The 12,261-nt window shown below is 36.3% G+C and overlaps 1 protein-coding gene across 1 annotated transcript in view; it reads right to left on the reverse strand.

Moving 5' to 3' along the window:
- Brinp1 (BMP/retinoic acid inducible neural specific 1) overlaps positions 1-12,261 on the reverse strand; it is a 185,766-nt gene that overhangs the window by 120,562 nt on the left and 52,943 nt on the right. The window lies entirely within an intron of this gene.

Raw genomic sequence — 12,261 nt, forward strand, 5'->3', positions numbered from 1 at the left:
AAAACCTAGTTGAGATTAACACCAAGTTCTTAGATTTCTAAAATGGTAAGCTAAATAAACCTATTTTCTACATAATATAAAAAAAAAGTTTTTCAATATAGCAGCATAAAATGGAGTAAGAATCAACTTTCAAAGTATTCACTCATGTTACACAATAGGATTAGGTCATCCTTTTAGATCATGACTTATTCTAATTTACGCATTCATGCTAGATGCCTTGTACCAGATTTCCCTAGATCCAAGTCTTGTGATCTACTCTAACTCTAACCTTCACCATCACCCTGTTCCAGCTCCCTAATTCCTCTCTAAGTTACTCAAGAACATGTTATCACCCTAAGCTTCTTATTCTGACATGGACCAAAACATCCCAATCTCTGGCCTAATTATCACAACACCTGCTTTCCCTCTAAGTCTTCGAAACCTGTGACCTTCCTTCATGCTATCCTATATACTGTATACTACATTCACCTGTCTTTACATATGACTTACATTGAAAAATTTAACCATGTATTTATTTTAAACAATTCCCACTTAAAATTCATTTTAATTTAATATATTGATACATACTTATAATGATTATATAGAGCCTAGTGATTTGATATATGTATATATTTGACACATGTATATATATTTGACACATGTAATAATTTTGTTTTAGAAACACTCACTTAAAATTTACTTTTTTGATTTTCAAACATACTATAAATTCTTTTTTAATCTTTTACAACATGTTAATATATATTTTTCTTATTTTACATATCGATCCAAGTTCCTTCTCCCTTCCATCTTTCCATGCCCTGAACTCACCCCCCCCATCCCATCCACCATATGCTCCCCAGGGAGGATGAGGCCTTCCATGAGGAATCATCAAAATCTGTCAAGTTATTTGTGGTAGGGCCGAGGCTCTCCTCCTTGACTCTAGGCTTATCCCTTCATGTGGAATGGGCTCTGGAAGTCTATTCATGCACTATGGATATATCCTGCTTTCACTGTCAGAGGTCTCATAGACTGCACAGATCTCTTAACTGTCATCCACATTCAGAGTCTTATGCTAGTTTCCCAGCTCTCAGAGTGGGGGTGCATGAGCTCCCCTTGTTTAGGTCAGCTGTTTCTGTGGGTTTCTCCAACCTGGTCTTGACACCTATGTTCATACTCCACCCTCTCTGCAACTGGATTCAGTGTTTGTGCTGCTGGTGTTAGGGTCATGAAATGATCTTCTATATCTATTTGTTCAAGGGTACCTCCCACTTTCTCCTCTAAGAGGTGCAGTGTGGCTGGATTTATGGTCTTTGATCCAATTGGATTTCAATTTTTTGCATAACAATAGCTATGGAACTATCTGCAGTCTTCTATATGCCAGCACCATTTATAGGAGATGCTTTCTTTTTTTCAATGTATGATTTTAGCTGTTTTATCAAAAATCAGGTGTTCATAGGTATGTAGGTTAGTATCAGGGTTTTCAATTCGATTCCAATGGTCTTCCTATCTATTTTTGTAGCAATATCAAGCTGTTTTCAGAATTATGGCTATATTGCAGAGCTTCAAGTCGGGGATGGTGATGCCTCCTGAAGTTCCTCTATTGTACAAGGTTGTTTTGGCTATCATTGGTCTTCTCTTTTTCCATATATAGTTGAGTGTTGTTCTTTCAAGGACTGTGAAGAATTATGCTGGGATTTTCATGGGGATTGCTTTGGATCTAAGATTACTATTGGAAAGATTGTCATTTTTTACTATGTTGAACCTGCCTACCCAAGAGCATGGGAGATGTTTCCATTTTCTGGTATCTTCTTTAATTTCTTTCTTTAAAGACTCAAAGTTCTAGCTATATAAGTCTTTCACTTGTTTGGTTAGCATTACCCCAAGATATTTTATGCTGTTTATGGCTATTTTAAAGGGTGATGTTTCTCCGATTTTTCTCAGCCATTTATCATCTGTACTATAGTAGGGATACTGATTTTTTTATTTTTAGTTAATCCTGTATCCTGCCATTTTGAAGAAGGCATTTATCAGCTGTAGGGATCCTTGGTGGGTCACTTACATAAACTATCATATAATCTGTAAACAGTGAGAGTTTGACTTCTTCCATTCCAATTTTTATCCCCTTGATCTCCTTTTGTTATGTTACTGTTGTAGGTAAAACTTTATGTACAATATTGGAAAGATATAGAAAGTGTGGACAGTCTTGTCTTGTTCCTGATTTTAGAGCAATTGAGTTTCTCTCCATTGAGTTTGACATTGGCTGATGGTTTACTGTATGTTACATTTATTATGTTTAGGAATGTTCCTGCTATTTCTGATCTCTCCAAGACCTTTATCTTGAAAGGGTGGTAGATTTTGTCAAAGGCTTTTGCAACATCAAGTGAGATGATCATGTGTTGCTTTTTTCCCCCCTAGTTTGTTTATCTGGTAGATTACATTGGTAGATTTTATGTTGAACCATCCCTGCATCCCTGGGATGAAGCCCACTTAGATGATTTCTTTGATGTGTTCTTAGATTCAATAATTTGACAGTATTTTATTATTGAGTATTTCTGTATCACTTTTCTTGATATCTATATGTAGTTCTGTTTTATACAATTCTTTTGTTTAAATTTGAAACAACCTTGTTTTACATATTAATACTAGTTCTCTCTCTCTCTCTCCTCTCCTCCCCTGTTCCCCCACCAACACCCATCCCATCTACTTTCTGCTCCACAGGGAGGGTGAGGCTTTCCATGAGGAGTCTTCAAATTCTGTCATGTCATTTAGAGCAAGGGCCAGGCGCTCCCCCATGTGTCTAGGCTGAGGGAGTATCCCTCTATGTGGAATGGGGTCCCAAAGTCCATTCATATTCTAGGAATAAATACTGACCCACTACCAGATGTCCCATACACTGCCCAGTCCTCCCAACTAACACCCCATCAGGGAATCAGGATCAGTCCTGTGCTGGTTTACCAGCTATCAGACTGGAGTCCATGAGCTCCCCCTTGTTCAGGTCAGCAGTTATTGTGGATTTCTCCAGCCTGATCTTGATCCCTTTATTCATCACTCCTCCCTCTCTGCAACTGGATTCTGAGAGTGAAGGTCAGTGTTTATCTGTGGGTGTCTGCATCTGCTTCTGTCAACTACTATATGAAGGCTCTAGGATGCCATATAAGGTAGTCATCAATCTCATTATTAAGGAAGAGCATTTGAGGTAGCTCTCCAGTTATCCTTAGATTGTTAGTTGGTGTTATCCTTAAAATCTCTGGACATTCTCTTACTGCCAGATTTCTCTTAAAACCAATAATGGCTCCCTTTATTATGGTATCTCTTTTCTTGTTCTCCTCTATTCTTTCCATGACTTAATCTTCTTGCTCCATCATGACTATCTCTCCCCTTCTCTTTCCCATAACTACCCCCTCCATGCTCCCAATTTGCTTGGTAGATCTTGTCCCTTTCCCCTTTGCCAGGAGACCATGCATGTCACTTAGGGTCCTCCTTGTTTCCTTGCTTTTGAGGAGGCATGGAGTGTAGGCTAGTAATCCTTTGCTCTATGTCTGAAAACCATATATGAATGAGTAAATATCATGTTTGCCTTTTAGTGACTGGATTACCTCACTCAGTATGGTTTCTTCTAGTTCTATCCATTTGCCTGCTAATTTCAAGATTCCATTGTTTTTTTTGTTTGTTTGTTTGTTTTGTTTTGTTTTTGTTTGATTGTTTGCTTGTTTTGCTGAACAATCCTCCATTGTGTAACTGTGCCACATCTTCTTTATCTATTCTTCAGTTAAAAATCATTTAGAATGCTTCCAGGTTCTGTAGCTCTCTTCCTTAATTGTGTCTATGTGGCTTGGGTACCAATGTAATTGTAGCTTCATAAAAAGACTTTAGCAATGAACCTTCTGCAGAAGGTTCCTATTTGAGGAGTAGTGGTATTAGCTTTTCTTTGAATTTCTAATTTCTGGTAGTTTTCTGCACTGAAGACTGAAGCTATTTGTCTCTGTGTTTTTATTTATTTATTTATTTGTGTGGGGGGGGGAACTTGAGATGACTGCTTCTATTTTGTTCTGGGTTGTAGGTCTAAAAGTTGCTTATCTATTCTTGATTTAATTTCGAGAAATTTATCCATTTCCTTTAAAGGTTTGAATTTTGTGAAGTACAGGTTTTCAAAGTATCACCTGAAGATTCTCTGGATCTCCTCAGTGTTTATTGTCATATCCCCTTTTTCTTTGGTTATTTTGCTAATTTGCATGTTCTCTCTCTGCCTTTTGCTTAGTTTGGATAAAGGTTTGTATATCTTGTTGATTTTCTCAAAGAGGCAACTCTTTGTTAAATTGATTCTTAGTATTGTTTTCTTTATTTCTAGTTTATTGATTTCAGCCCTCAAATTCTTGCTAATTATAGACATAATACTTAATAGCAGATGTTGTAATTCATTCCTCTTATCAAAATTAATTTTTCTATCTTTGACCAAGTGTCCTCAAACTTCCACATTCTTAGGCATTGGTAGAAAACATTTTATTATCTACTTTTAACAATTTGGCAGTCTTAGGTGATTTTATATATATGAATATATGGTATTTGTTTTTCTGTGTATGGCTTTTTTTCATTGTATGTAAAGCCATCTTAGTTCATTCATAGGGTCACAAAAGAGGGTTTTTTTTTAGAGACTAAACGGTGTTTCACTGTGTGTACGTATATCACATTTGTTTAATCCATTTGTACATTGTTGGACACAAGTCAGTTCCATGTCGTGGATTGGGGATTATATATATCATTTTGGCATAGTAATTTGAGATCAGTTGCCTGTACAAATATATTTAATTATAGGATTTTGAGGTCATACTGTATTTCCAATTTTTATTTAGTATTCTCAATTCTCTTACCTAATTATCTTTTCCATATTACCTATTGGTAAACCCCCTCCTATGTCACCCATATTCTGTTCTTAAAACTTTTAGGTTATTCAGGAGAAGATTATCTCAGCCTCACAGTTTATGGTCACTATAAATAAAGTGTTCCACTACTTCAGCAAAACCTCCTTTTGTGGATTTTATTTTTTTAATAAATATATTTCCTTAGTAAGAACTTCCTACCCATCTTCAGGCTGACAACTCCTAACAGCTTCAAACAGTGGGTTTTCTGGCTCTCTTGGAAACTTTATTTGTTTATTTATTTTTACTAAAAGATATCCCAAAGCTATCAGAGGGCCCCCAAATTCTTACCAGGGATATCAATTTATTATATGTACCTACCTCTATCTTTCTCACTGTTTTCTTCCTCTTTTAACTGAAGGACATGCTTACTTTATTCCTTTGGCTCCTACATAGTATTCTTCTTGCATGCTCAGGAATTGCTTTGTCCAAACTAATCTCACTTTGAACCACAGGCTTTGTCTCTCCTATAAATGCCTCATCCCTCTCCAAAATGAACAGAGGAAAATAAAATGTGTTTATTTCAGATTTCTACTCAATTCCTAGCTGTGCTTCTCTTTCTTCTATGTTTCATTCTGCTGCAATCTAGCACCTGTCCTTAAGATTCTATTTAAAGAACTCTCTTGAAAAAATGAAGATTTTTAAATCTATAAGTCCTTCTTCACTTCCTAGTTTGTGTAATATATAAGAACTAGTGAAGATTAATTGTTCATGCCATCTTCTCCAACTGTCCCTTCATTTTGTATTCTACCATACAAAACACTTATGATGTGTTACCCTTACACTTAGGCTGCTCTGTAACTTTCAATGTTTTTAATTGTTCATGCCAAATAGGCATATACCCAGGAGCTGACACTGGAGACCTGATGACTGTGAATATTATGTTACCCAACTCTGGTTTAAGAGGTCAAGCCATTTCTTTAACTGACTAGTAGGTTTCCATATGGATAATTCACATAATATAAATTCAGTACTTTCAAAGCCAACTCATTATGTACAAATATATACAACCTCAAAAAATGCATTCTTAAGCTCTTCATCTTGAAAAATCAAAACAATAAAAACAAAAACAAAACAAGAAACACCACCTACTCAGTAAAGCAAGTCAAGCAAGTGAACAATGTTCACCTGCATTTTTCCCAGTGCCTATGATTCATTGTTGAATGTATTGTTTTGACATTCCCCTTAGGTGGTAAGTTTTGATTTCAGACTCCATACTCAAGCACTCACCAAATGCTGACTCTTCAGATTCCTTAAAGTATCTCAGGTGATGATGGCATTCATACAACATTCTTGAAATGACAAAATTATACACATAAAAAAACTTAATAATGGCAGAGTTCAGAGGTGTAGTTTATAAAAGAGTTAAGTCTAACTTAAAAGGGTTACACAAGGCATTTATGTGATGATAGAACTTGCCTGATATCTTGATTGTAAGTGATCTCCTTACCATCTTGGAAACTCCTTTCAATTTGATAGTAGTTCAAAATAATATAAATGAAAAACATCTCGGTCTTTATTTCTGCTACTTAATTCCAAGTGATGTTTTTCTTTTCTTTTCTAGATCATATGAAAGCACTTAGTAACTTCTCCTGATTTTCTAAAATGAGTCCAGTCTCACTTTTTAACAAGATTGACCTAAGACACACCTATAAGTTGTGCCACATTAGTCAGAATCCTCTGAAATGTCAGCTGTCATTTGCAAACTTTGCAGAGATGGTCATGAAGAACAGCAGGATATGTCAACTATTTCAAGGAAATGAGTGTCACTTAACCTTTTTGAGGGGCCCATATTGGGACACATGCAGTTTTGCATTCAAATATGAAGTACCTTTGTGAAAATTTACTTTGGACAATTTGAAAATTTATAAAATATTGCACAAAATAAATGGGTGGCATGAAATGAGGAGGGTAGCAATGGAGATCAAAGTATGAGAAATAGTAGTAGGTAGCTGTGCCTATTTGATAATTTGATAAGAATAATTCCCTTCCTTTAGTTTCACATGCATTATTTTTTTCTTCAAATAGCCAATAAGCATGCCAGGACATAAACATTTCATTAAGTTGTTTTGTTCTTACCACTTAATAAACAGTTATTAGTCTTTCTTTGGCCTAGAGGAAGCACAACAAAAGTTCACTGAAGCAATAAGATCTTTAAGTACAATAGGGAATTATGGGAGCTTTTGCCTTAAGATAAGGTTCAAAGTATTTCACATAAAGTGCAAAGGACTCCATGACCAGACTGTGCTACTTACTAACTTCTGCCATGCTAACATATTTATTCTATGTCAACCCATACTAAATTAATTGCAGACTTCAGAACAAGTCTTACATGAGATTCCTTCACTCACATGCATGTGTGCACATGAGCATGCACACAAAGTACACATACACATAATACACACACACACACACACACACACACACACATTGAACATTTGTGAGATTGATTTTAAAGCCCTTTCTTGGCATTACTGCACTATTCCCAGCACTCCTCACATTACGAGTCATTTCAGATGTATCTGGCCTCTTCCCAGTTGTCCTTTGGTGCTCTTGTTCAATACTGATTTAGTAACATTAAAGATTAGCATAGTATCTGCAGATAGTAGGAACCAACAAACGCACAGGCATTTCCTTCTTTTCATAAAGTACAGCAACCGCAAGCCATCTTTCAACTCAGAGACTCTCTTGTCATTTGTATTCAGTTCCTTTCTTCTATTTCAAAACACACTCCCCCTGTCAATGTGAAATAAAATGGCTGTCATATTAGATGCATAGAGGGCTGTCATAAGCTCTCAGTGAAAGAAGCTGAACTTTGCTGACCCTCTTTGAAAAACAAACCTGCAATTGCATTAAGCAGGGTTATCTCCCATACACACACAAAACACACACACACACACACACACACACACACACACACACACACACACCACTTTGAGATGTTCCTGATTGCTGTGGAAGAACACAAGTGGGAAGCTGTCCCTAGGGATTTACAATCTCTATAACACACACATCAAAAATAACCTACCAAGAAACCTTAAGCAAGAACTAGAAGATGAGATGTCATATATTGTCCCAAGCCACCTGGACTAACTGATTAGAAGTTTGCAAATCATGGGATGAATACAATATCTTAAATTGATTTATGTGTGCTGATAGCCTGAAGATACTTTACTATTATGTTGGTCTCTTATTCTTATCACATGGGACTTAAGGGTATGAGAAATCTGTCTCTTTGGTCTTCCATCTCTGTTTTTGTTAGAAATATCCACTTGGTCTACGATTGGTACATAGTCTACTTTCAGAAAGTATCTATAATACAGAACTCACGTTCTGGAAGCTCCAGTAAGACAGCTCTAAAGGAGTAGCTGTTGCAGAATCTCCAGGTTTTTGTGTCTCATTACTTTATTTTTGCCACCAGCCTTAAAGTACTTACATCATGTTTATCATATGTTCTCTTTGCTGCACTTCCAACAACTTTGTGATTATTCCTTTGTTGAAGATGTTGGGGCTCAATGAATTTAAGCCATGTATATAAAATTTCATAAAAGCTAAGTTCAGAATTAAGACTCATATTAAGGCTAGCCTCACTGTAAGTATTTGCTAAGCTCTGTTGACCATGTTATGGTTCACATAAGCCTTGATACTTGCTTCCACATAGAAGTTTCCATCCAGGTAAACAAGGAAGAATCAGGTAAATATAATGGTTCTCAACCATCCTAATGATGAGAACCTTTAATACAGTTCCTCAGGTTGTAGTGATCCAAACCATAAAATTATTTTTGTTGCTACTTGATAATTGTAATTTTGATACTGTTATGAATTGTGATGTAATTATTTTTGGATGTTGAAATTTGCCAAAAGGGTCATGATCCACAAGGATCAATGCTCTAGACAGTCTGAGAATACTTTTAATGAGGCCCACTAATTCATGGACCTAGACAGAAGGCTTTGAGAGTTGAAGAAATTACCCGGAGACAGAAGTCTGGGCATTCTGGTTGCTTTCATTAGATACAAAGATATCCTGCAGATTCAGAACTCTGAAAGGAGAATGTATCATGCCCAAGGTACAGAGCATAGAACTGGGGAGGGAGAGTCCAGACATAGCACAGAAAGAAGCCTGCTGAGAGGAAAGGCTAAAACTGAGGTGGTAAGTGGAACCTGTAGTCCATGTACTTGGTCTTCACTGATAAAATTTCTGCCTTTCCCTTGAACTACTCCTCCAGCTTTCTCCTCTCTCCCCTCCATCTATCATTCATTCAGTAGCCAGAGTAATGTTCCAAGTGTATAACCACTCACATCAGTTTCATACTTTGGAATTTAACCTTACTTTTTTTCTTTTCTTTCTTTTTTTTAACTTCTTAACACACTGAGTCCAACTAGTGCTGCCCATATGTATGTCATGTCATCCACTGGAGGATTAAAAAATTACCAGTGGTCAAATCTCTCATGAAGTTGACTCCATCTCTCCAGGAAGCCTTCATCAGTTGATAGCTCCTCAGATAGATAGTTATAGGGTCTCATGAGCCCCTCCAAACTCCATCCTGTAGATTTTAGCTGGCTTGATGCATGCCACTCTTATGTATATCACTACCACTGCTGTGAGTTCCCATGGGCAACAGAATACCATCCAGAGGGTGCTGTCCCTCTCCAATACTTACACTCTTTCTTCTTCCTTCCTCCTATTTCAAATTGTTCACTGAGCCTTTGGCAGTAGGGTAGGTGGCATTTAATATAGATGTTCCATCTAAGATAATAGCGTATGCTCAGATCTTTGAACAGCAATGATTCTCTATATTAACCCTACTCAGGGCAATAAGAATCATAAAATTTAGGGACAAAAAGATTAACTTTCTTTAAGAGAAACTTACTTTCTTGCTAAATATCTGGGTTCTGTCACCATCACTCACTTGGCAACTCCAAACCATCCATAGGCACATACAAAGCACCCATACATATATTCAGGCAGAATTAACATACACATTAAATGGATCTTTAATATTTTAAAGGGTAACAAAAGTTTTAGATTTCTGCTGCTTCCAAATTCAGCCAAAAAATGCTTCTTTCTGAATTCTTAATTCAAGTGAAGCACAGATTCTAAGTCTCTGACTTGAGTCCATTGCAAATCCATGACTCAGTCTTCTTCCTAGCCAATATATTACACTATTCAGATTCAAAGGCAGTGTTTTCAAAATTGTAAAGCATTTCTTCCATTAGCACAAGTGAGAAAAATTTTTGGTAGGCACAAGTATCTTATAGAAGATTCAGAAAAGAACAACTTATATTTGAGTGAATAAAGCAAAATATATCCAAATGTGTCATGTATAATAGGGGAAATTGTCTGTGATTATTCATTTAAAGTGCAAATTTTCAAACCTATGTTACTGAGTAGGTTTATTGAAAGTCAATGTAGAATATCTTTCATTGCACGAGTCAAGGACAAGACATATATATATATATATATATATATATATATATATATAATAAGATACTACAATAAGTTGCTACCTAATAAGACTCTGATAATTACCTGGAAATAGAAGGATGGTTAAAATGAACTAGCAATCTCAATTATCTTCCATTGTTGGCTCTAAGACCTGAACCATACCATCAAAACCACTGAAAACTTATTCTCACAGTTCATGACAATTTAGTTCCTGGCTTTGTCCTGTCTTCTTCCTGGCAGTGTTTCCTCTGCCTGGGATGCTTCTCTCACTGACTTTCCATCCATAATTACCAAAAACTCCTTGAACACTGGGCACACAACTGTATTGTATTTCCTTCCATTTTTTCCCTGTGTTTCACACATCAGTTCTATAGAAGATGTCTTTCTGTCTGTAACCATAGCTACTTTGGCATTGCTCAGGAAAGGAGCTTCCCACATGGCACCAGTAATCAGTCTTTTGGTTACTCTTTCCCAAAGTTGCCATGAATTCTTCTCAGTCATGGATAAAAGATTTTTATTCCCATCCCCATGAAACAGTTCAAAGCTAGATCAGCAAGAATTTTGCAAACATTTTAAAAGTGAGTGAGTAACCTTCAGGTGGTCCAGAGGAAAATCCCCTATCATCTTTTCTAGTGGGCTATTTGTACACTGTAGGAAGATGTATTGCTGTAAAAGGTGGAAAGGACAGGAGCTAGGCAAGATATATAGGTGGGATTTCCAGGTAGAGAGAACTTTGGGAAGAAAAAAGGCAGAGTAAAAAGTCCTAAGAGTTTAATTTCTTCTTCATTGCCAATGAAAAAGTTGTGTGTCTTTCTCTATGCACCTCCTTTTAGGGAAACTTACAGGAAATTTGGATTAAGTGAAGGTAGATACTGATGACCCCTACAGAGTACCTGAAATCAGACACTCAGAAATAAGAACAAGGAACATTGTCCCATATTCTTTTCTTTTTTTGTATGGGGGGAGGTTAGCTAACCCAGAGAGAAAAATTTCTAACCCAGAGAGAAAAGTTCTGGTTATTACCGTGGGTCTGAGTTATGTTTTTGTTTTGTTTTGTTTTTCTGATACAGGTCATTTACATCTAACTGAAAGAAAGTGTCTAAACATCCTATATCCTAAAGAAGACTTCAGTTAAAGCAGCACTTCCCAGAGTGCCCAGGATAAATAAAACTGAAGTGGATTAGTGGTTTTCCTTAACCATTTGTCTAAGTCAAAAAAAAAAAAAAAAGATTTACCTTAATTTCTGAGTGAGTACCTGCCACTGAGTATGCACCTATACGTGAAGATTACATGAAAAGACCTTTCCATTGGCTTTTGCAGCAAGACTCACAGATTGAGATCTAATCTCTTAAACAGAGGGACTACCTTTAAACTTTAAACCACCCCAACTCAAATTCCTGAAGAACCAAATCTAACAAAATTTATTTTAATGTTATTTTAAATCCTCCCTTTTTTAGTTTTCCAGAAACATTTTTTTTTTTTTCCAATCGGTGAAGATGCTTTCTTTGGGCCTTAGTTAAGAAACAACCTCACCAAATGAGATCTAAAGGAACAGAGAATCCCTTCCTAACTGGCTTTTATTCTGTATCTTGTAAACGAATGTAGCAGGACACAAAGACACAGAAGCTCATCTTAGAATCACTATCCGAAATCAGAGTGTTGATCTGTGCCAAGGCTTTCATTCTGGCTGAACCCAGGAAGATATCAAGAATTCAAAATGCAGCCAATTTGCCAAGCTTCAGAGCTCCATTCTGTTTAGACTTTTCAAGGAGTTATTCCTAAACTCACTTTTAAAAAATCATTGTTTTCTTTTTCTTTTCTCAACCTCTACAAATTATTTTAAACCTGAAATGGAAAGAAAGACTGTTTTTTAATAAACATAATATGCCTTGTTACAGGGGGAAAAAATGTGAAGCTTTT

Source organism: Phodopus roborovskii, unplaced genomic scaffold (assembly GCF_943737965.1).
Source record: "Phodopus roborovskii unplaced genomic scaffold, PHOROB, whole genome shotgun sequence".
NCBI lineage: Eukaryota > Metazoa > Chordata > Mammalia > Rodentia > Cricetidae > Phodopus > Phodopus roborovskii.